This window comes from Ursus maritimus, unplaced genomic scaffold (assembly GCF_017311325.1).
Source record: "Ursus maritimus isolate PB19 unplaced genomic scaffold, ASM1731132v1 scaffold_3, whole genome shotgun sequence".
NCBI lineage: Eukaryota > Metazoa > Chordata > Mammalia > Carnivora > Ursidae > Ursus > Ursus maritimus.
Genome location: NW_024425563.1, coordinates 40,653,061 through 40,678,446, shown reverse-complemented (window position 1 = coordinate 40,678,446; position 25,386 = coordinate 40,653,061). Strand labels below are relative to the sequence as shown.

General features: G+C 48.8%; 1 long non-coding RNA gene across 1 annotated transcript in view; it reads left to right on the top strand.

Moving 5' to 3' along the window:
* Positions 1-25,386, top strand: part of LOC103658980 — a 95,259-nt gene that overhangs the window by 35,801 nt on the left and 34,072 nt on the right. The window contains exons 3-7 of the long non-coding RNA XR_567370.2: positions 579-748; positions 3,538-3,681; positions 3,936-4,154; positions 9,709-9,967; positions 17,567-17,699. This is a non-coding gene — a long non-coding RNA (uncharacterized LOC103658980). The remainder of the gene's footprint in view (positions 1-578; positions 749-3,537; positions 3,682-3,935; positions 4,155-9,708; positions 9,968-17,566; positions 17,700-25,386) is intronic.

The following is a 25,386-nucleotide window of genomic DNA, read 5'->3' as shown; positions in this document are numbered from 1 at the left end:
TACCAAAGCAGCATGTCTGTCCGTGTGTACTAATGGCCAGAGTTCCCGTGGGGGGGGCCAGCCCCGTGGCTGCTGACGGGCCCACGCCCCAGCCTCCCACAGGTGTGCTCACCACCGCACGCAGAGCACGGGAGGGGACAGCTATCTTGATTCTGCTTTGCAAGTGCTATCTTTGTACTTCCTCATTTTTCTTGATAATGTTCTCATGCCACCAACATTGGGACCCAGCGATTGTGCAAGGCAGACGATTTGCCTTTATTTGCAAAACACAGAACTGCAGTGGATGATGGGAGTGCATCATTCATATGCAAGGGTCTTTCAGGAGGGCAGGGTAGCTAGCAACTGTAACTCACCGTGGCATGGCAAAGACGCTGTCTTTGGTCTCTGGGTCCATAAATGTTCTAGAAAAAAATAATGCTTCAGAGACTCATCTGCATCGCGGTAGCAGAATTCGGTATAATAGCATGCTGCACAGTAGTAACAGAATTCAGTTCTTTAATCTAAAATAAGAATCTAGTAACAGGCTTGTTTTCCTCGTTTTCACAACGCAGAACTTTGCCTTGTTCGTTTCACCACAGTTCCAGCAAGTTCCTGCCCATAGCCCATCTGAAGGATCAACTTGCCTCACATACCTCAGGGAATTCAGCGGATGAAATCAGTAGAACTAACCAAGAAGTCGAAGGCTAACGTTCTTAAGTTCTGCTTCCCTCTCTTTGTTGCATGAAAAGATGTCCCTGACGTCAATAAAGTAAGTAATGGTATTTTCACGGCGGCACGCTACGGTAAGCTGTCTGTAAGAGGTATAGCCTATGCGTTTGAGGTTTAAGGAGTACTAAAAACTAACATCATAGAAAAACAGTTTAATTTAAGCATGTTCATGCAAATCTGAGGAGGTTTAAAAAGACATTAATCCTTGAGACAAAGTGTCTGGTTCGCTCATGCTCCCTATGCCGTACTACCCTCGCAGAAGCTTTCACAGCACTGGATGGCTGGTGTCCGGAATCTGTGACAGCCCACGACGGGTCCTATATATTACACGGTTGAGGGTATTATATTGCTGCAAATTTGGTTTGGTAAAGCTTTGCTTGATTTAGAGGTTAAGCAGAAATGTTCTCTTTTCAACGAAGTAATTTCTGTGGTGAAATGGTTTAAATTGAAGTGACATAAAACAATTATTTTCATCTAAAAATCTATTATATCACAGCTGTAATTCAAGGAGAGAATGCTGCGCTCTCGTCTGATTAGCAATTTGTTTAGATTTTCCCTGGGAACGTTGTTCTGCTAAGAAGGTCACACATCTCGTACGACGTACACAAACACATGCCTTCGGCCTCATACAACTTTACTTCCTGTCACTTATCCTTTGAGGCTGATTTCCAGGCCTTTCTACTAGAGTAGAATGTACCACCTCTTCCCCGAACGGCAGCCCCTTCCCCTACCCCCACCAAGCCCCTGTCTTCAGAGAACGAATCTGAAGGTTCCACTGTGCAAATCCTCCCCATCGCCAGTCTCACAGGACCGTTCTTCACCTCCAGGGAGGCCAAGCGAAGAGACTCAGGTTAATTTGTCTGAAAGCACCAAGTCAATACAAGTAAACCCCCGCCCCCCAAATGACGAGGAGCAGTTACGTGGTAGAGGTGCAGAATATTCTTTCCCAGGTCAGCAGCAGTGTTGAGCAAGCCCTGGATCTGTTGGCCCAGGGAGCCCAGCTACAGAAGTTAGCCCTCCAGGTGACCCTCCGGGGCTGGGCTAACCTGTCTGGCTACTCCATGTCTTGTGTATTTGAGGCCTGTGGCCTGGACACATCTGAAACGCCTAATTAATGCAGAGGATCCCAAAGGGGCATTGCCACAGAAGCTAGTTCCCCGGGGCCGCACTCTCTGAGGGTCGTTTTCCAAATCTCTAGTGTTGGACTGTCCTCGTGGCAGAAATTCCACAATGACAGATTCGACCTTCCTTCCCTGGTATAGTTATGCTCCCTGAGAGAAAAATGATACGTTGGGTCATTCCTTTAATCCAGCACCTCACCGCGGTGCTGAGGAATGGTAGTCATTGTTTCATACACCTTTGTGTCTTGCCATCTATCAAGCTGTCCCCGAACTGTATCTCTAAATTCCCTGATTCTTTCGAGTAATTCGGGTCCCAAGATTTGGAAGATAGCTCAGCTAAGAGAAAAATTCTCAACCATAAAAAATTGAAAAAAAAAAAAAAAAAGGGAAACCCAAAGCAATTAAAGCTTTAATTTTTTATGATCCATGTTCCTATAAATGTAAATGACTAATAGACATCATGAAATATTAACCAAGTCAGTGATCCAGGATTATGTATGGTGCCAAATTGCTCCCTATTGTCAATGAAAAAGCTATCAGGCAGCAGTTTCTGAAAACAAACACAAGCTTCTAGATGTCCCGGCAGGGGAGTGAGAGCCCACTCCAGGCCTCATTTTTCATAAGGGCCAGTCCTGAATGGATCGGAAGGCTACTCTGGACTCCAGACAGGGCAGTAAAGGGGGGGGGGGCAGGAAGATGGGGCCCAGACCTACAGGAAATCTATGGGGGGCTGTAATCCGATGTAGCAGATGCCTTCGTAGACGGGGCGCCTCTAACCAGGATTAAATTCTGGAGCCAAATGTGTTCATGTACCAGTGGATTGTATTAGAGGGGAGGTCCTGCTAGAGGTTCAACTTGTTTTATTATTGTCTTTATTTCAGCAAAATAGGTTATGGGCCCTATCACACTGTAGTGAGTGCTGAGAATAGTCTTGGAGGCATGAGTGTGGCCTCTGGAAAGGGTGTTTGGGGCCCTGGAAGTCACAGCAGATGGCCTCCTGTAGCGGACAGGCTGTCCTGGGAGAGAGGAGAGTTCATTTAGAGGAAGGCGGTGTGTGGCCCTGCATTCCAACTACTTGGAACCAGCTTAAGCCCTGGGAAGAGGTCAAGCATGCAGAGCTGACATTCAGGGAGCAGAGGCTAGAGCACCCCGGTCGGCTTAGGGCCGAGGGTGTGTGATTGTCTTCCCTAAGAGAACCGGTGCGCTCTGGACAGGCTTCCCAGCTGGCAAAGGGGTTTCTCAGCAGGGGAGGGCAGAACTGGGGAATAGTCTTCAACAGTGACACCACGTGTCAGGGAGAAAGACCACCAGAACTAAACAGATTGGCTCTAGTTCTCTCTTCTGCTGGAATTGGAAGCTGGGACAACCTGCTTTGAGGACAATTAGGGTGGAGCAGGACAAGAAGTCTCAATGGGAAATACATTCTGATCATAGGGTATATGGTACGAGTAATTATTTTGTGGCAGAAACTGTTGTCTGCTGACCCAATAATCGTCTGGAAGAGCCTTTTCTGGAAGAACTCCACCCCCCATGACAGAGACTTAAAATGCCAAGTGCTCACTCTCCCAGATAGTCTTGGTATGTGGTCCAGTTTTGGTCAATGAGACCATGAGATAATTTACTAGGAGCTTGAGGGGAAATTTTTTTCTCCTGATAAAAAGAGAGGAATAGGCAAAGAAAACTTGCCTCTTTCTTTCTTGTCTTACAGTTTGAGTGTGGACATGAAATTGGAGCTGTGGCAGCAATACTGTGACCATGAGGAAAAGGCCAGGAGAATCACATGTTAGTCAGCCCAGAACACTGACACTGCACAGCCACCAAACCAACTACCTACTTCAGGACGTCCTGTTAGGTGAGAAAATGCCTTCTCCCTTTATAAGTATTTTTTTTTAAGTTGGATATTCTACTAGTTTTAGTTGAAAACATTCCCATTGATTAGTAATGGCTTCGGTTGTAAATGACAGAAAACCAAGCTAACCGTGGCTTAAGTCATAGGGGCATATACTGTTTACTTAACAAGAAGCCTAAAGGTAGATGGTCCTAAAGTTGGTTCATTGGCTGAGCCATATCATCAAGAACTAGATTCTTTCCATATGTTTTCAATAGACGTTGACCTCTGGTTGCTGTCTCATGGTTGCAAAATGGCTGCTGCAGCTCCAAACATTCCATCCCAGCATAGGATGGCATGGGAAGAGAAGAACGGAAAGGGATCCTTCTCCCCATCTACCTGTTACCAGCGAAGAATATCTTTCCCAGGATCATCTGGCATCCGTAGACCAATCACTGGCAGAAAGGAATGACACAGCCATTACTGGTTTAAATCAGGTACTGTTGGGCATCTGCTCTTCTTCCTCTGCTCTTCTCCTTTATCGGCATGTTCACTGCCTTTGCTTGCAGTCTTCAAAGTGGTCTCTTGGTAATATTCTATTTTTTGGGTTTCTGTTGAAGATCAGAGAATGGCTGCTACCCTGTGAGCTTCACTTTATCAGTTGGGCCCATCACAGAGTGTACATTCCCGAGTTCTAACTATTTGCCGATGTTTTAAGGACAAACAGCAACAAAACCAAAACCACAACTTCAGGGGGCTGCTTCCACTGGCTTTTCCCCAGCCAGAGCCTAGAGCAGTGGTCCGTAACAAACGCTAGTTGGCACATACACCCCGGTGGGCATGTGGTCATGTCTGGAGACATTTTTAGGTTTCACACCTGGGAAGGTGGTGGTATTACTGGCATCTACTGGTAGAAGCCAGGGATGCTGTTCAACCCCAGGACACCCCCTCCAACAAGGAATTACCCAAACAAAAATGTCAGCAGCGGGTGCCTGGGTGGCTCAGTTGGTTGCGACTGCCTTTGGCTCAGGTCATGATCCAGGGGTCCTGGGATCAAGTCCCACATCGGGCTCCCCCTGCTCAGGGGGGAGCCTTCTGCTCCCTCTGCCTCTGCCTGCCACTCCCCCTGCTTGTGCTCTCTCTCTCTCTCTGACAGATAAATAAACTCTTAAAACAAAAAAAATATCAGCAGGGCCAAAGTTGAGAAGCTTGGCCCCAGAGGGTGGACCAGGCCAGAAAGCCATCTTTCCTTCTTAGTGCCTCCTTGCTTGTGACTTAGAAAGGCCCTTAGAAAGAAGAAGAGTGTCCCTACTCTATGCCTCAGGACACCAACGTGCCCCTGGGCAGTCGCAGTGACCAACTACACACCATGAACAGAGTAATTGTGTCAATTCACTAATTAAATAAACTCCTCTCTTCTGAGTCTATTTTCACTTTTGGACAAATTGCAGCAATCACTGAATGACTTTTGTACAAAATTACAAAGTGTTGCAGCATTGGCAACAGGGTCTCCAACTGCCATTGCCTCAGAGACAGACTCTGTGGGAGGAATGCGGCAGATTCGTTCCGCTTCTGTTGGTGAGCTTTAGAAGTGAGCGAAAGGGCAGCATAGAAGCGTTCTAGAATTGGGATTTGTGAACCATTATTTTCTGGGGCAGGGTCTACCCACTCCTGCCCACTTTCATTTTATTTCCACCAGCTCGAGCAAGCACTGAAAGTTACCTTCTCTTTGGAGTTGTCATTCCTTCATTTTCTCTTTTGTAATATACCTTCCTATTCTTATCCCATTTTCATGCAGAGAGAGAGAGAGAGAGAGAGAGAGAGAGAGAGAGAGACCCAGTGAGGGAAGGGAGAGAAATCCTGCACCTAAACAGGAGTTGGCTGTTTCAGGAGACATTTCCGAGTCTGCTCCTAAAGTAATCCCTTCGCTGGGAGACCAGAGAACATAAGGCAGAGTTTTGGCCGCTGTTATGAAGAGGTCCCCATGCCAATACAATGTCGTAAATCAGTTAGACATTTCTCTCTTGTGTAACCGAGGAGGCGGTCTCAGGCCGGCAGGGTGGCTCGGGGGAGTCCAGGCCCAGGCCCCGTCGCTCTGCGTGCTGCTTCCACCTCGTTGTCAAGGCTGACTGCGCCGTTCCTCACCGTCACCCCACATTCTAGCCAGCAGGAGTGGAGCCTTGCCCTCACCTTCAAGGGGCGTTACCTGCTATGTGCACTCAGCATTTCTGCTCGAGTCCAGTTGGCCTGGGCTTAGTTACTTAGCTACATCAAGCGACACAGACAGGGTGGGGAGTGGAAAATGCAGCCTTGATTTTGGGGGGCCCAGTTGGCTAGCTGCAATGTGAGAGTTCTATTACTGAAGTGCTTGCTAAGTGTCGTGTTTTATGAAGATTACTTAATTTAATCCTCACCATAAAAATAGATACTCTTCTAGTCTCCATTTTACAAACGAGGAAGCTGAGACACAGAAAGGCCCCGCCCCAGCAGCAGATCCTTATCTGTTAGGGAGTGCTGGTGGGGGAGATGGGAAAGGGGAAGGGGACAGGATGGGGAAGAGGGAGGAAGCTGGCAAGGGCTCAGTTTCAGGCAAAGTCCCAGCCCCAACCTGATCCTGCTCCTGCAGAAAGTTCTAGAACGTGTGTTGAGTCTTGGAATTTTCCCTTGTGGCAAGGGAGCCGAGCATTCACACCCACACTAGTCAGGTGCTGGCGGTCACTCTGGGGGGGTTACCCAGGTGCTCCCAGCACTCTGAACCTGCTGCGCAACCAACTCCAGGGACCCCAGGGATGAGACCGGAGAGCAAAGTTGAGGAGTGAAGTGGGCACACAGAACCGGTAGGAGAGCCTGAGGGGATCTTGGCAGGGCACCGCAGAGTCTACGACACTATCTGCACAATGGCATCTCCCAGCACGCCCTCCCGGCACCTGCTTAAAGAAGTCCCAGGAGCAAGGCCACTCCCAGACTTTTGCAAATGAGCAGCCAGTCCTGCCTCCCCAACCCCCACACATACCATTTTAATGGTCACACTTCGACGCTGTTTGCTCTGAAAAATGCTTCATTAAGTCACTCAACAAATATTTATTGAGCATCTTCTGTATGCTGGGCTCTGATTAGGGGCTGGGCAGATAAAGACCAATAAGACAGAGCGATCCATTCCCCCAGGAGTTCACAGGCTACAGGACCACAGAGGCAGAAAAATGAAGTGATTTTTAGATTCAGAGTAATCAACGTCACAGAGACCTGCTGTGTTCAGGGCATTCAGAGGTGAGAGAGAGAAGCAGAAAACGTCTGACAGAAAGGGCGACATTTGATTCTGGGTTAGAGAATGAACAAGAGCCCGTTGGAGCAGCACGTGCAACACCATGGAAGTAGAAGCAACTGCTTCCATGTTGTGGGCCACAGAGAAGTTGCCGAATGAATGAGGGTGTGAAGGAATTAATGAATGAATTGTCCCAATGCTCGCTGATTCTCAGGGAGAGGAAAGATCATCCCAAAGTTATTGTCGTAAGTAGATTTCCGCCCAAATGACACAACCTTCCACCTCTCATCCTCTGAGCCCCCAGGAGATTCTAGCACACCCTCATAGGGCCGGAGACTCTATGTGTGAACACCTGTTAGCATCAGGTGTGAGGGGCAGAAGAAGTGGAGAACGGGCACCATTGGCCTGTAAGAATGTTCTTTTTCCTTCCATCATTGTCCAAACGTGACTGACCTTGGCTGCAGCATTACCTCGTGAAGATAGATAAGTATCAGGAAGCTTCACCTCCCCCATTTGTTTTTTGTTTTTGTTTTGAAGATTTTATTTATTTATTTGACAGAGAGACAGCCAACGAGAGAGGGAACACAAGTAGGGGGAGTGGGAGAGGAAGACAGCAGAGCAGGGAGCCTGATGCAGGGCTCGATCCCAGGACCCTGGGATCAGGCCCCGAGCCGAAGGCAGACGCTTAACGACTGAGCCACCCAGGCACCCCCACCTCCCCCATTTGAAACCAGGGAAATAAGAATAGTTTGTCCTGGTCCCGAAATTACTTCAAGACTTATAGGCAGCAGGTATGCTTCAGGATAAAACGTAAATTAATCTCCCCTCTCCCAGACCAAGAGTCCTCAAGGTCAGGTTCACAATCCCATATAAGGTGTGAAGCACAGTGGGTCGTCAGGCAGGGGCAGGAGCCTGAAGTGGGGGTGGGGGGCTCTAATCACCTGCACCTCCTGCCAGCCCTTGCACAATTAAAGACCCCCAATATTTTTTATTGATTAGCTTGATGAGGCCACTGGTTTAATGACAATAATATAAATCAAGGAAAAGACCCTACATTTTCAAATAAAATGAAAGAAACTGAGCAAAACAAAACATATGTTCTAGATCTTTTGCTCCCTCCAGCATCACTTCCTAGACCCTCTTTCTCTGTCAGGAGAGAGGCTTCTGTGAAATCTCCCCCAGCAAATCCAGGGGGTCTTTTAATTTCACACTCCCTGTCCAGCGTCCTCTAGAAATTCCTTTGTCCAGGGTCTCCTGGGGACTTAAACGTGGTCAAAAGACGTTGAAAACAGATACCTCCTTTAATAGTGGAACAGCTGCAAGTCTTCGGGTGGCCTCCGCTGCCCTTGGTCTCTATCCCCAGATGTGCTGGGGGGGAGCCCCCGAGGCTGCAGAGCCCTTCAAGTCCTAGGGTAATTCAGTGGGAGGCAGTTGGCAAATGGAAAGCCTGATTAGGACGCTGTCAGACTAATCTCTTGGTTCCAAGTGTCAAATATCTGTGGCTAAGAATTGGAAAGAATATGATTTTCTTTCTGAGAATTTGCAGTTCGGCCAGCTTTGGGGGAGGAATTTCACTAAGGAGGTGGGGGGGTGTCTGTTTACGGTTACTGCGGTTTCCTCACGCGTGCTCCTTTAACACTCCCACCCACACCGTCCTGCATCGTAAGTGCAATTGTTCCCATTTAATAGATGTTTTACAAATGGTATTGCTTAGATGCAATAGAGTTATGAACTTTTAACCTTCAGTTTGCACCCAGGTCTCCCTGACTTGAAAAATTCTACTTTTCTTCCTTAATGCAACCTTAAATTCAAATTAAACCTTTTTTTCAAGAATTAAACATCTCCACACACACCCCCTCCATTGCAAGTGGGAGACTGGGTTTTCTGTCTGTCCCTCATGCATCTAATCCTTCTTAGGCAGAGGACAGGCTTGGAGAAAATAGAAGAGAACCCCAATCTCTAACCTGCAATCCTTGGGATAGATATATTTCAAAATCAGAAATTAAAATTCAGAATTTCCAGATTTTATTAAGGAATTGTAGTGATGTCCTGTATTACATAACACCGGGTAGCATCTGGGCAAGGCACCTGAAATGAATCATGCTAATATTTCTGCAGTGAAATATCACTCCGAGGGGGATAGATATAGATTATAAAGAATTGTATAAGAATTTAAGTCGGGTTTTTGCTACCAAATTAAAATTGCCAAACTTTGGGTTTTCTGAGCCTTTGGGATTTGGGAATCACTGTTAGGGATGGTGGACTTGTAGATTATATTTACGGGCTCTTCTGCTCGTATAAATCCTCTCCAGATGAACCTGGCAGGGAAGGGCAGGAGCGGCACCTTGCTCTGGAGTCCTTCCGGCTGTGGCAGAGGAGGAACCCCCACTCCCTGGGCATTTCCAAGACACGAGGAATGAGGAGCCAGCTCTGCTGGGCTCTCTTGCTGACTGCCAGGGGGAGGTGTGTTCCTTAGAGAAAGTACTGCACCTCCCTGGTCTACTAAGTGGGGACGGGGCAGAGGGGAAGCGTCAGATACTGCCGGTGGTCCCGTGCAGCTCTGAGACCCACTTCGAGCCTGTACAAACCTTCGGATGAGGGCTGAGCCTCCATGACTTCTGTGCCCTGGGCAGGCGTTTCCCACCACAGCCCCCCCACCCCCACACACCGACTCATCACTGTGTGAGGGTGTGGGGTGTGGGGCTTGACTGCCTAGGGCAGAGTTTGGCCCTCTAGGCACTAGAGCAGTTGGGACCTGATGACTTATCAGAGTGTCTGTTTCTTTCCAGATAATGAACATCATCATAGCAACAGCACCCACCTTATAGAGTGAGTGAGAGGCTCAGGGGAGCTAGTGCCTGTTCAGCTCAGTGCCTGGAACACACAGGATGCACATAACATAACAAATGGCTTATATGACCCTTACTACGGAGATCAGGCCTGTGTCAGTGTCCCGGGGCTGCCGTCACAAGTTCCGCAACCTGTATGGCTTAAAACAACAGAAACTGATTCTCTCGAAGTGCTGGAGGCTGCAAGTCTGAAATCAAGGTGAGCAGAGTTGATTCCTCTTGGAGGCTCTGAGGGAGAACCTTCTGAGGAGAACCTCTGAGGAAAACCTTTACCTTCTGGTAGCTGCTGGCAATGCTTGGCATTCCCTGGCTTGTAGTCATCTCTGACCCCACCTTCATGTGGCCTGCTGCTTGCGTCTCTCTGTGTCACATCTCCCCTTCCCTTCTCTTATAAGGACACCCGTCATTGGATTGAGGGCTCACTCTAAATCCAGAATGATCTCATTTCAAGATCCTTAACTTAATTATCCCTGCCAAGACCCTATTGCCAAACACGGTCACATTCACAGGTACCAGGGGTTGGCATTGGACGTATCAGTTGGACCCCCTCCAGGGCTAGGCACAAAGTTTGCAGGGTTGGACAAGTGGTCGACCACAGCCCCCACCCACACGTGATGGTGAATTGTTAGCCAACCCCTGTGGGGTCCCTTGACGGGGCACCCTTGTGTACAGGAGCCGTTGTGATGTAGAGTAAAGGGTAGGGGTTTTGGAGTCTGGCAGATCTGGCTGGAAGCCCTCGGACACTGGGCCAGTTTACTTCATTAGAGTAAGGCTCAGTTTCGTTATCTCTGAAATGGACACATAAGCCCTATTTCAAGCTGTTCCTGTGAAGCATACAGACCACAGATTGACAACATCTAGCCTGTAAAGCACTCTGTAAATGGGATCCCCTCTCTCTTCCTCCACGTCTGATGACATGAAAGCTGTCGATGCCTGGAATATTCTTTGAAATCTGGAACGGCAGTAAGGCCCACATATCCTTAGATCACTTCAGTGCCAGCCATGATGTCATTGGAGGGGTCCTCTCTAATGCCAAGTGGCCCTCAAGGCCCAGATCTGTGTTTCCAGCAATAAGTGTCTGATGACTGGGATCCCACTTGTCAATTACCAAGTGCCGGGATTCTCCCTTCAGAAACACTGTTAACAGCCCAGCCCGCACCCCCTAGATTTCCAGCGCCCAGAGAGGGCTTCAAACCCTAGAGAACATATGAAGATCGGTGTAAAACCATGCAAAACAAAACAGTGTCTGGGCCGGTTCCTTAAAACCCTGTGCTGTCACAGACGCAGCTCACACGGTAAAAGTTATTCCCACCTGGCAAGGCTTACAGCCAGAACCCTTTGTCTTGCCCTTCTGAGAAGAGTCCCAGAGTGCGGCAAAGCCCCCAGTATGGGTGGGTTGGGAAGCCTGAGCATGTCTCGCGCGTGACGGATCTCCTCCATCACTAACAATGCTCACGGCGCCTGCTTCCTCTCCTTGGAACATACTGAGCCTTTCCTTTCCCAGCTGACTGTTCTGACACTGGGTGAGGTTTCAATTTCTGCAGAAGGCGGTGGAATATATATTCTGCGCACCAGGTACCACGTTTTAACTCTTGAGCTAATGATTTAATTCTTCACTAATAGTGGGTGCCAAGCAGTAAGTTTTTGTATATCACAGCTTGTTTTCATTTTTGTCGTTGAGACCTTAAAGAATACAGAGGGATGCTACTTTTTCCCATCTGAGGTGAGGCACAGAGAGACCAGATGGAGGTCCTTGGCCCCCCAGCACGTGGGGAACCCTGTTTCCACTCTACTGTGGACGGGAGTTTAGCTGAAGGGCATTTTCCTTAGCTCTTGCACCCCACCTCCCTTGTTCTAGAGCCTGCTTTTTTGGGTATCCTCCCCAAATTAAACAGTTTTTTTCCTCCAAAGGCAAAGGGCACCCTGACCCGGAAAGGCCCAGATGTCATTTCTCTCCACCCACTCGCCCTGGCTCCGTGTTCCTGAACCAGGCTCTTCATGAAGGCAGGCAGGTTCCCGCTGCCCTTCCTATCCTTGCCTGTGGCCGACATTGAGCCCGCTCAGTAGGAATAACCACACCACGAGAATTCCAGGCTTGGCTGTGTAATGTTCTGAGGCACGGAGCAAAACGCCTTCAACATATGCTTCCAGTTAAAATTCACCCCTTTTACAGATAAGGAGCATGAGCCACAGAGAGGTCAAGAATAGGTTCTCTGGGCTCCAAGGTGGGAGACGTCTAATGGGGTCATTAAGAGGGAAAGGGGCCCTGGAGACTGAAGACCGATGTTGCTCATAGCCTTGGATGATTGAGAAGAGGTGCGCCAGGAAGAAGGGAAAGGATGGGACAGACAAGTTGGCCACGTGGCCAGGGGTCAGGGCCTCAGTGGTCAAGGGTGGGCAGGGGGTTCAGGAATATGGATGAATCGGGCCAGGGCACAGCCCCCCCCCCCAAGTCATGGTTCACCAGGCACACACCCTCCTCCCCTGGTCTCCACAAGTCTTGCCCACAGGATGTCACCTGATTGTCTTGATTAGAGATGCTCATCTTTTCAGTGTTGTGGTAGGACTGGGGCTTACCGGGAAACCTGGTCATCCATTATTCTGCAAAATCACCACATCTGTCTCCTAATTTCTAGTGATTTCCTTCTCTTCCACTGGCTCCCCGTCTGTCCATATAATAGGAGTGTGTGGATGGGTGAGGGGGTCATGCCACCCCACCCCAGAGCGCTCTCTCCACTTGCTCCACTGTCTGTTTTCCTAGATGCAGGACACCAGCCTGAGTGTCCATTCATGGAACTGACCGCTTGGCCAGTGGGATTCCAAGATAAAAAGCACAGTCCCTACACTCAAGGGAGGAAAGACACACGAAAGGGCGCTAAGGGGAAAGAGCCAGATCCCTCCAGTTTCCTAGGGAATTGGGGGCAAGTTAATGACAACAGAAATTTTTAGGGAGGGAACACCAATAAGTGTTAGTAATTATTATTAATATTAATTATGATTGAGTCTGGGATATCAGAATGACTTGGCGGTATTTCCCCTATGGCAATAGAAATGCCTTTAATGGAAATACATTTTAGTTCACACTCAAATCCTCAGGGTTTAAATCCTAACTCAGAAAAAGAAATGCAGAGCGGTGTCCGTCTGGGCACACTGATGGGCAAAAACACCAACAGCACCGCGGCCAAGAACGAAAGCCCAGACCCGAGGTCGCCTGGGGGTTAAGATTGAGTTCTTAATAGTGTAGAAGTTGCCAATGATTGTGGAAACTCAGAGAAAATATGCCCATCATTGACATAAATTCATATCAAGACTTCTTGGTTAGACTAGACTCCCAGAACAGAAAATCCTCAATTCTGTGGTAGATGTTACTTTGGGATACCTTTTTTTTTTTTCTTTTTTGCCAAAATGAGAACAGGAGCAGGGGCCATGGGGTTTTCTTTATCCGGTGCTGAGTGATGTCCAGCCATCTACAGGGAGTGGATGGCCTGTCACTGTACGGGCCCCCGCATGCACTTCCCTCCTGCCAGCCAGCATCACCTGCTTGGTTCACACCTGCCACTGGGGTGACTGAGGCAGCGGGGAGAGGCTGGGCCCAGGACAGGCCAGCAGGAGAGCAGAGATACCTGCGGACGTGAGGCCAGCGCTCAGATGGAGGAGTCGGAATTGCAGAACTTGTGCGACGCTGTGGGCACTCTTGTGGCTCCAGGTCCGGAGGGAGGGAGCCGTCCACAGAGCGCTGAGTTGGCCGCAGATGGAGGGACATCACCATGCTAGATCTGCTGGAGACAGCAGCACAGGCCACTCCTAAGGAACCTACAGTCAAGATACAGAAAGAAAGCCCATGTCGGGGAGAAGGCCACTTTAGCCACCGGGTCCCCTCCCCCCTCACGAGAGCCCCATGACAGACCTGGACCTGGCCTTGCTAACAGCCCACCCACTGTCCCCATCCCATTCCTGCTTCTAGTAGAGACCAGAGAGACCGACCTACACTGGCACTTTTCAGACTTCCAGGTGCATGTGCCTGTCCTGGGGATCAAGTTCAAGTGCAGTTGTCCTGAGATTCTGCATGTCTACCAAGTTCCCAGGTGAGGCCAAGCCTGCTGGTCCGTACAAAAGCAAGGACTGAAAGCCCAGCGAAGAGTTAAAAGCGTGCGCTCTAGAGTCCCGGCACTGTGACCTTCGGAAAGTCCCTCGGTCGCGGCGTGCCATTTCTGTCTGTGTAAAGTGTGACCGTGGTGGCGATTACGTGGCTCCGAAGACAAAAGATGCCCAGGCCAGTGCCTGCTCGTGGCATGCGCTCCAGTCCATGCGCGTCGTGCCCAGCTTTCCGCTGTCCCAAGCCTGCAGGACACTCACCGCCTGCGCAATAAGATCACCACCGTGCCCTGCCCTCCTCCACGCCTTTGCTTTTCCCTGGGTCGTGAATGCCCTTTTCTCCCCATCCACCAGGCCACATCTTCATTCTTCCAGGCTGAGAGACCCCAGAGCCCACCTCCCGGGCGGCTGTTTAAATGTGTAAGTAGTACCTCCCCCGTGAGCTCCAGGAGGGCAGGAAGAGTTCACCCTTTGGCAGCCCACCGAAGTACATCACCTGATGCATGCTGGGTTTCAACAGATGAGGAGGGAATGAGTGACGTGACGATTCTTCAGGTCCTTTCTAGAACTGCTATGCCTGGAAGTGCTGGGCCCCACTCTAGATCTATTGAAGCAGCGTTTCAGTGGGTGACTCTCCGACATGGGGGAGATAGATAGATAGATAGATATTAGCAAGGGCCTTCTCTTATTTATTTAGCTAATTATATGGACTGGTGGCTTCTTTTTTATTCGATGGCTTATAAGGCATCACAGTCACTATTCATTGCAATGCTCAACTTGTCCCAGATTAAACATTCGATCTGGCGTCTGTGTCCTTTTGAGATGTTCTCACCACTCTTTGAGTAATTCCTTGCTTTCTTGTGCAACAAGCTGTTCCAGAGTCATTTCGTGGTGTATTTCTTGCCAAGCATGACAGGTGATTCTGATGCACACCTGGGTTTGGAAGCCATCGTGCCTATCAGTAGCCTCAAATCACCGTCGGGGTTAGCTCTGTCCCAGAGCACACGGCAGGGGACGATTCTTAGGCAGGAGCCAGTGAAGGGAGCTCAGTGGCCCTAAGACTCCCAGGAAGCGTCCCTGAGGGCAGAGGGCTCACCACACAGGCACAGATGACTCAGGAGAGCTACCTGGCAATGGTTCCCAGGTACCACCCGCCCAGCCAGTTACAGTGGCAAATGCCCAGAAGCATGTAAGGCAACGATTGAAGGAAACAGGAAGGAGTTGACACAGAGAAGGATTTTCAGAGTGGAATGTGTTTCCCAACAGGTAGAGAGAAGTCATCTTAACTTTACCGTCTGCATGGCCAGTAATGGTCACGAGGTCTGGGCCCTGTCCTCTGAGGAGTCAGCCCCAGGAAGCCCCTAGGGGTGGACAAAGCTGGCAGCTCCCATCAAGGAACGTGGTGTGGTTTCCTCTGAAGGCAGCCAGGGGGTCACAGACGCCCTGCACTAAACAGCGTTTTCTTTTCCAAGGAACACGAAGCACTCTCACAGATGGCTCATTTGTTTTCAACTATTTTTCAACGCAAAAACATTTGTACAGCCTAAACTGAGATGAAGAAATGTTTTTGAAAGACTTACTAGGCTGTACTACCTTGACAACTTTTCTGTAAATCTAAAATTATTACAAAAATAAGTTCTTTGTTAAGACTCACCATTGACAACATCGTGGTAGAGAGAATAAAGCCCTCAGCCCCCACGGTTGTTCGCATCTTAATTGCCCGAGCCTGGGGATTTGGTACCTTACATGGTGACAGAGACTTTGTAGATGCGAGTGAGGTGGGGAGATTATTGCGGATTATCTGGGTGGGCCTATTGTAATTGTAGGAGTCATTGTGAGGGTCAGGCAGAGGTGGAGTGATGGAAGCAGGGTGTGTGTGTGTGTACAGAGAGAGAGAGATTGATTGAGGCTTGAAGATAGCACCCTGCTGGCTTTGAAGATGGCGGAAAGGGCCACAAGCCCATCTCTAGAAACTGGAGAAGATAAGGAAGCAAATTCTCCCCTTGAGCCTCTAGAAGGAACGCAGCCCTGCTGGCCCCTGGATTTTAAGCACCATCTCAGATGTCTGACTTCCAAAACTAAGATAAATTGGTGTTGGTTTAAGCTATTGCACATGTGGTAATTCATTATAGCAGCAAAAGGAAACGAATACAAACATCAATTTAAAAATTCTTTTGCAAAATTCTCCACATTGTTCTTCTATCAGCCAGTTTGCTTTTCAGTCCTATCCTATTCAAGTGTCCACGTCACATTTCATTAACCGTTCACACGAAAATGCGGCTCTAACCAAAAATGCCCTATTTCTTAGCCCACCGTTGGAGCCCTCACTGCCGCCTTTCTGTGGTTGCTCCCGCTGTCCTTCTGCACTGACGAGGCTCATTGGCTTGAGGTTCCCTACTCAGCACGAGCCTCACGCTCTGAGGCCGCTAACGTTTGATTGAGCATCTATTACTGTCCTTTCCTTGAATCCAAATACAAATGGGCATTCACTTGTGCAGGTGCCGTAAACATTCCCAAATGCGGACTGTCAGCGGTCTGCAGGACGTTCCTCTACAGATGGGGCACAGATCCCCTCCCCCGCAGCAAGCCACCCTCCCCTGCTCTAGGCAGATGGTCCTGGAAATGAAATGACTGGCGTCCCAAAGTTGACCTGGAAAATAAGTCACCTGCAGTTCAAAATCCACTTCTCCCTTCCGCTCATAGCCATGCAGAAGCCGCGGTGATAGTGCTTTGTCTGGAATGCCTGGCAGCATACTGGCTCTAGAACGATACCCAGGTGAAGCCAACAGGTAGACACTCAATGCTCATGTCATCTGCCCTCTCATGTCACCCGCAGATGACCCAATGTCCCAGTTACCCACCACAGGACCAGAGACTTCCCTGCCCATGGGAGGAATGGCTTTCAAATTAGGCAAATCTGTATATAGGATAACCCTGATTAAGTTACACTCCTGTGGCCGATCACATGCTACAGAATAAACTATTGAATCATTAACTTCAGTGGGAAGGCACCAAGGACAAATAAATATAGAGTGTGTCTCCCATATTCACTTCCAAGGCCATCCCACTAATGGCTGGTGAAGCTGTAGCCAGATGGAGCTGTGGCGGATGTTTCAGCCCCTTCCGATTGACAGTGTCTTCTCTCATTCTCTATCGATCTTCTGTACCCACACACTTCCTTGTCGCCCTCCAGTCTGCCCTGGATGGCTCTCCCCTTCCGTAAGGGCTTCAACTAGAATAGGAAAGGGGTCTCTTTCTCTCTGGCTACAACTGCTCAAAGTTCATGTTTCTAGGCCCTGTGACCAGGAGCCCAGCTCTCCTGGGTGCTACATGCTACTGCACGGGTCTGTGCAGATGTAGATGCCGAGATGTGGGCTGCCCAGAACGCTGTGATGCTAACCTAACCTGATCGCCCTATCTGTCTGAGTCGTGCTACATCTCTGGGAGGAATTTTCTTGTCTTTAGACTTGTGCTGGTAAAAACTTCTCGCCTGAGAATAACTTGGAAAAGGCCCTTTGGAGAGGAAATAATTGATTTTGTGGTCCTTCTTGTATTTTGACCTCACGCTTGCCCTGGTTGCAGCAATATGCTATTTCACTACTGAATTATTCCATTCCTAGACCGAAATGGACCACACGAAGAGACTTTGTAAAGTCTCAATTAAATGAACCACACTGATCTGCTTCTTTTTGCCCTTGTATAGGAAATCTAACTTAGGTTGAAGATTGACCCGAAAGCTCTTTGTTATCAAGAGGAATCTTTTAATATAGGCAGTACCAAAGGAGGGGAAAACAAGGCTTTCCAAAGTAGAAGAAATCCGAGGCATTTTCAAGCAGGTAAGTTCTACTTGGCTGAGCCTTTCTTCTCATTTTGATTTATTCTAAAGGAATTAGTATGTCTTAGGGTGGAGAGGAAGGGGAAGGATTGGAGAGAATGTGGCTTGTCTGGCTTGAGGTTGTTAGCCTCCAGCTAGATCAGGGGTTTGGGGTCACCATCATGGGCTGCTGGCCATGAGCTCTCTCAGAGCAAGCTCCCAGGGGAGGAACTCCTGCGTTTACACGGAAGGCTAATGTCTGCGGCCAGCTTTTCAGGGAACAGAGAACTCCTGGGCCTTGTTCTATCCAGCCAGTGCCCCTACTTGATGTCAGACACAATTAACAGTCCTGAGGGGGACGGGATTCTTGGGTTCATGAAGGTGAATAGAAATTTCTGGATGCACAACTCTAGCCATTCTCCTTCCTCCATGAGAAGGGAGCCTTGTCTGGTCTGGCTGAGTGGACCTGGCCCAACCCTGCCCTGCCACCCCTCAGCCAGCTTCCCTGGGGTGGTGCTGAGGTGGTGAGAAGGACCGCAGAGGCCTCGAAGCAGGTGTGGTATGATGGGGTTGGACTTCCGTGTTTGAAAATAGGTGGGGGTGGGGCACACAGAGTAGGCTGTAGGTTTCTGTCACGGTTCTAGCTTTGGTTTTGAGTGATGGTTTTTCAGTCCCTATTACATTAAAAAGTAAAACAAAAAGCCCAAGGAAGCAACAGGAGGTCAGACGTGGACCAATGACGACAGTGTGTCATGAACAAAGGGTGGTGATTTTTCCATAATCTGATTCTGCGTACCTGAGGGTCAGGAAACAGAACGCAGGACTAAATGACAGGAGGGCTATGTCTCATGTGGCTGGAACAGGGCCTTTGCTGAGTTGGGGAAGGTGTGGGGGCCCCAGCTGGAACATTCCCCCACCTCCTCCAGAGGGGAGTAGACAGGGGTTTGAGCAAGGGGGTGCTGGCAGAGGCTAGTGGGATGCTGCCAGGTCACCTGCATTAGTCTCAAGTTTCCTTTCCTGACATCCCCAGAAAAGGATGGGTCAGTCTCTGGCTGGAAGAAGCTGACCTTTTGCCCAAGTCTGTGGGGCCCGTCAGTGGGGGAGGGGTGCCTGTGAGACACGTTCCAGTGTCCCCGCCCTGCCCCGGTCACAAGGCTTCCTTCCATTCCTGGAGCCCTCCAGAGCGAGCTTGACATGCTCTCATATTCTCACCACACCAACCAGGAGCCAGGTTCATGGTGCCCAACTTGTATACAATTTGGGGAGCGGTTTTAAAATGAACACAGATTTGCCAACACAAAAATAAGGTACAAAAGCAGGTATTTATTTAGAAGTGATTATCACCTACCTGTTTCACTTCAGTGGCTTCACAGTGAATTTGGCTTGGGGTATAGTGATTATCACTCCAGTTTTAAAGGTCACGAAATGGAGAGTCAGGTTGGTGAAGTGACTTGCCCAAGGCCAAACACTGGGCCATGAGCGAACTGGCATTCTAACCCAGATCAGTTCAGTGTGGCCCAAATTGGTAGTAACATCCCATGACCTGTAATGGTGGTGGTGACAGGAGTGCCACTGTTCTAGAAAGACTGGTTTTCTAATTTACATCACAAAATGATGTATGCCATCAGCCAACTAGGTCGTGTTTATCCGGGCACGTTTGGTGCCAGGAGCGGTGCAGGGCACCGAGAATACGGCGGTAATGGAGATGAACATGGGCCATGCGCTCCTGGAGAGGGATAGACTACTGATGCCACCACCCTCAAACACTGGCAGAGGGGAGATTGCAGAGCAAAACAGATGGAGTGTGTTCTACCAGCTGGTCCCAGAGGCCTTTGAGAAAGAGCCACAGGTCTTTAGGAGAATAACTCAGTGAGCCTTTAGATGTGGAAAGTGAGAGCCCTGGGTCTGAATTGGGAGGAGGCCACAGAGAGGTGGCGGGAGCCCAACAGGGTAAGAGCAGTGTGCTAGTGGGGCCNGATGGAATGGGGGGGGGGGGAGAGGAGGATGGGCAGAAATATCTGAAGGACAAAAACCCCCAGCAAACCAAGCTGTCTACAGCTTGTTTTGTACTACTGTGTTTTTGTGATGTAAATTTCCTCTATATCCCCAAGGCATCAGGACCTTTGGACCACATGGCCTTGAGGGATGGTGAGAGAGAGAGAGTGAGTGAGTGAGTTAGGGAGAGGGAGGGAAGGCATCTGGAGCTGAGTTCCACATCTGGGTTAGATTTAAAAACTGAGGAGAGTATAATGGAGTGGAAGCAAGAAACTTGATGCCCAGGACTTTGCTGGAAGCCCCCCATTGGTAGTAGGCAGGTTGGGGATTTGGGATCTTCTCTCCTAGAGAGGCTCTCCTAGATCTTGGAGGTAGATAGGTCCCATGGGACATCTGCGCTGTAAAAAGAAAGCACCGCTATCAAGGTTCCCTGGGCCCCAAGTCCCCCATGGCTGTGCCATACATACGATCTCATTTAATCTCTGCCTTCTCCTCCACCCCCCAAGTCATAAGAGGGGGATGCTTTTTTCCCTCCTCCGCAAGTAAAGAACTCAAGGCTCAGACAAGTGGAACAACTTGCCAAGAGCAGTAACTACTAATAACAGATTGATCTGAAGTCACCACCCTTCCTAATGCCACATCTCAATCAGCCTGGCTCTGATACTCCTTTGGCTTTGGTTCATTTCTAGACCCACGCGCCTGAAGTTTCCTAGGGAGAACTAACAGCATAGAGACTGTAGATGAGTCCAAAGCAATGGGGGCCCTGCGGTGCAGTTGCCTGGCTCTGTTCCCTTCCACACACCCCTCTTCCTTCTCTCCTGCCACAGTCCCTGTTGGGTTTCCCAGGAAGGCAGCGGAATATTACTGACCCAGTCACTGGCTCCCACCTCTGCAGTGGGGACATTATTCCTCCCCATTGCTCTCACTGTCCCTGAACTGTTGCCAAATGTGTGGAAGCTGCTTTTAAGTGTGACCTCACACGTTATAGTAAAATGCTAGAAGAAAATACATATTATCTTTTTTCCCTGCCTCTTCACAGAAATTGAGAGAAAAACATTTTAATGGAATTGTTTAAAGGAGATGAGGTCTCTAAAACTTGACTGTAGGTAAAGTACTGGGTCGTGCCAACTAATTTTGATGTGTTGGCCATCTGACTGCCACCAAGACACAGCTGCTTGTTTTTTTCTGGGTAAAGTGTTAAATAGCTGTCAAGTCAGATCTTAGGTGATAACAAGCATCCAATTATCACTAAAAATGGAGTCTGGTCCCTGAGACCTGCCAGTCCTTGGAGATTCAAGGGGAACTCTATGTGCCGGTTCAGCTGAGCCCACACATGTGGGAGAAACAAATAAAAATGGTTATTTTCTGAGCACCTCTTTTACCCAGCTACTGGGTAAAGCGTACTGCATGCGTAATCTTGACCTAGTGGCACAACAAAGTGGGCACCGTAGTTATCCCCATTTTACAGAAGAGGGAATCGATGCCTGTGGTCACCCGTGGCAAGTTTCCCAGCCTCAGCAGCACCCTATCAGGGCAGAGTGTGCCTCAGCCTACTCCTGAGGTGGCCAGAGGGCCCAATCCAGAAGGAAGAATGCAGCTAGTAGAGGCCACGTGGAGGCAATCCTGGCAATTAGTTTTGGGCATGGTGGCTGCTATTTAAGCAAGGCTTCTTCATTTTATGTAGAATTGGATTAAAAAATATATTTGGGGGGGTGGGGTGCCTGGGTGGCTCAGTCGATGGAGCGTCCAAATCCTGATTTTGGCTCAGGTCATGATCTCAGGGTTGTGAGATCCAGCCCCACGTCGGGCTCCATGCGCAGCAAGGAGTCTGCTTGAGATTCTCTCTCCCCCTCTCCCTCTGCCCCTCCCTACCATGCATGTGCACATGCTCTCTCTCTAAAATAAATAAATCTTTGAAAATATATATATATATATATTGGGGTTCTTGTTCTAAGCAAGATGGAATAAGCATCCTCCACCATGCCTCTCCCACTGAATGCAACAATAAGTCCTGGACAGACAGTGTGGAGCAGCTATCTGAGGACAAATAAAAGGGAGCAGGAGCAGGTGGATTGGGGAAGGAGATCAGAATTTGAAATGCCACCAAACGCATGTTGAGTCTCCCAGTTTCTCTTCTGTGGACCATCTGACCTCTCAACTCCTAGGCAGCCTGAGAATTGAAAATGCATACCAGATGCAAACAGAATGCGCTATTAAAGGAACCCTCGCTTTCTGGCTCAAGGAGTGGGAAAGGGGACTCTTGGGGGTCAGAGAAAGTGGGGAAAGCCCCTGGTTGGTTCCTTCCATTCTCCCACCTGGACCCCCAGCTAATCCCATAGCAGCAGTAGGAGCAGTGACAACAGACAAGAAGGTGCCTACAGCTCTGAGAGAGGAAAATCTTCCTTCTGACCACAGAAGCTATGTTCCCAGAGGGGTAGGACAAAATCCCCTTGCTCTTTTTCTCTCCCTGCCTTCCACTGCTGACCCCATACTCAGACACACTCTGGGGAGTGCCCAGAATAGCAGGGAAACTAATGCCCCAGCTCTCTGGCCAGAGGGCCACAGGGAGTGAGAGTGTCAGGATGACCTCAGAAAGGACAGCACTTAAGAGAGAAGCCCCATATGAATTCCTGGGCTTATGTCTAAGCTCTGTGTGCTTTGAGAACTGAACTGTGGATGAAAGCATCACCCAGGCCCCCAAATGGCCACTGGGTGACAAACAGAGAACAGATCCACACAGCTCTACAAAGTCTTTGAAAACTGAACCGACATTGGAACCACAGTCCGCAGAAGGCAGGTCAGGACTTGAGGCTGCAGCTTAGCCAGATCTAACCGCTGCTAAAACAAAACAAAACAAAATCCAGCATTCTCTTTAGGATTTAAACAAGCATAGATTCTCATAACGTAATATTCAAAATGACTGGGATATAATCTGAAGCTACTCAGCATATGAGGAACAAGAGAAATATTAACTGATGAGGGAAAGGACAATCAAGAGATACCCACTATAAGAGGACACGCATGTGGAAATGATTAAAGTTGCTAAAGCAGCCACTGTAACTATGCTCCAAGAAGTAAGGGCTATTCTCTTGAAATGAACGGAAAGATTTAAAAAATATAAGCAAAGAAATAGAAGATAGAAGAACTAAATGGAATTCTTTTGTTTGGAACTGAACGATGCAATAACTGAAATAAAAAATTCAGTGAATGGGATCAATAGCAAAATAGAGAGGAGTCAACGACCTTGACAGATCAGTAGAAATTATCCAGTGTGGAAACAAAGAGAAAAAAATAGAAAAACAATGAGCAGAGGCCTGAGGATATATGGAGTAATACCCAGAAATCTAACATCTTGTCAGAGTCCCAGAGAGGGAATGGAGTACAGTGCAAAAAAGAAGTATTTGAAGAAATAATGGGTAAGAACTTCTCAGATTTGGTGAAAGACATAAACTTACAGATTCAAACAGCTCAGGGAATGTCAAATAAGATAAACCCAAAGGAATCCATGCCCCGAAGCAGCATAATCAAACTGCCAAAATATAAGACAAAGAAAACCTTAAAAGCAGCCAGAGACAAATGGCACTTTGTACAGAGGGAGACATTAATCTGTATTATTGTGGATTTCACATATAAAACAATGGAGGCCAGAAGGAAATGGAACAATAGTTTTAAACTGCTGAAAGAGAAGTACTGTCCACCCAGAATTCTCTATCTGGAGAAAACACCCTTCAGGAATAAAGGTGAAATAAAGACCCTCAATGAAGGACAACAGAATGTAGCACCAACAGATCTCAAAAATAAATACTAAGGGGATGCCCGGGTGGCTCAGTTGGCTAAGCATCTGCCTTCAGGACAGGTCATGATCCCAGCGTCCTGGGATTGAGTCCTGCATAGGGCTCCCGGCTCAGCGTGGAGTCTGCTTCTCCCTCTCCCTCTGCCTGCTGCTTGCCCTGCTGTGCGTGCTCATGTGCTCTCGCTCTCTCCCTGTCAAATAAATAAATAACATTTTAAAAGTAAATACTAAGGGAATGCTCCCCCCCTGAGATTTGGAACAAGGAAAGGATGTTCTGGAAAAGGAAAAAAATACAGCAGTGGGGAATGAATCCGTGGTTGCCAGGGAGCAGGGGTGGCGAATGCGTGACGGCAGAGGGGGAGCACAGGGAGTTTTGGGCGTGGTGAACTGTTCTGTGGTGATTGCGTGATACTGTATATATAGGAAAACTTAGAACTGATAGATTCAAAAAGAAAAATTTTTTCGAAGAAAGAAAAGCTAATATTAGTGTGCGTGGCGTGTGTGTGTGTGTGGATGTATGTTTGTGTTCTGTGCCTTGAAACAATACAAATGTATCGTGTTACAGTCCTGTAGTTACAGTTCCAACACAGGTCTCTCTGGGCTGCAGTCGAGGTGCTGGCAGGGCTGCATTCCTTTTCGGAGGTGCCAGGGGAGCATCCGCTTCCTCGTCTTCCCCACTTGCTCGGGGAGGCCCCTCCCGTCCCTCGGCTGGCAGCACCTTCCTCCACCTCGCAAGCCAGCAAGAGTGTCCAGTCCCTCCCCTGCTGCTTTACTCCAACATTCTCTCTCTCTCCCACTTCTTCTTTTTTAACAAAGTGAAATTCGCATAACGTAAAATTAACCTTTTCCCCGTTCATTTTAACGTGAACGAGGTAGTGGCATTTGGTACTTCCATAACGCTGGGCAACCCCCACCTCTGCCTAGTTTCAAAACATTTTCACTGCCCCCCAGAGCCATCACTCCCCATTTCTCCCAACCCCAGTCCCTGGCAACCACCAATCTGCTTTCGTCTCTACGGCTCCACCTGTGCTTGGTGTTTTGTGTAGCTGGAATCACCCCATTTGCAGTCTTTTGTGACGGGCTCCTCTCACCGGGCATGTTTGGGAGGTTTCTCCACAGGGTAGCATGTACAAGGAATCCATTCCTTTTTATGAGTAATATTCCACTGTAGCACATCTTTTTGTATCCACTCATGCTGTGTATTGGTTTTAAAAATAAAATTTCAAGCTATCTACATAAAATGGAGTTTCACCCAAGACCAATCAAATCAGAGCCTCGGAAGGGCTGGGACCCTGGGACATGGCACTTTTGGATTTCCACGTGGTGAAGCGCAGCCAAGATTGAGGAGCTTTGCTTTCAGAAAATGTTTTGATGATCAGCTGACGCATAATAAGCTACCCGGAAAATTAGTGTCATGAAACAGCCACTCTTTCATCTTGATTCTGCAGTCGGGGCCGGGGTCTGTCATGTGGCTCGTCTGCTGGCTGGCCAGGGCTCACTCGGGGGACACACGGAACCAGTGGGTGTGTCGACACAAGACAGGTGGGCTTTTCTCTCTCTCCGTGTCCCAGGGACTCTCCCTCCATACATGGCTAACCGGACTTCGTAGATGGCGGCCCAGGGCTCCCAAAGCCCAAAAGCAGAAGCTGCTGGGACTCTTGACAGCCTAGTCCCAGAACTGGCACAGCACCGCTGCTGTAGTTTGAGTCAGTCACACATCTAGTCCACGCTCAAGAGAGAGGACCACACGGGCATGGATGCTGGGGGAGGACAGGCAGGGGGCATGGCTCACTGCTGCCAGCAAGGGAACCGACCACCACCAGAGATCTTCTGTACAGTGCGAATGTATTTTCAGTAAAACCAGGGGATTCTTCGTGCACAAAAGCGAACAGATTTCATATAACAATGACCGAGACAGAGT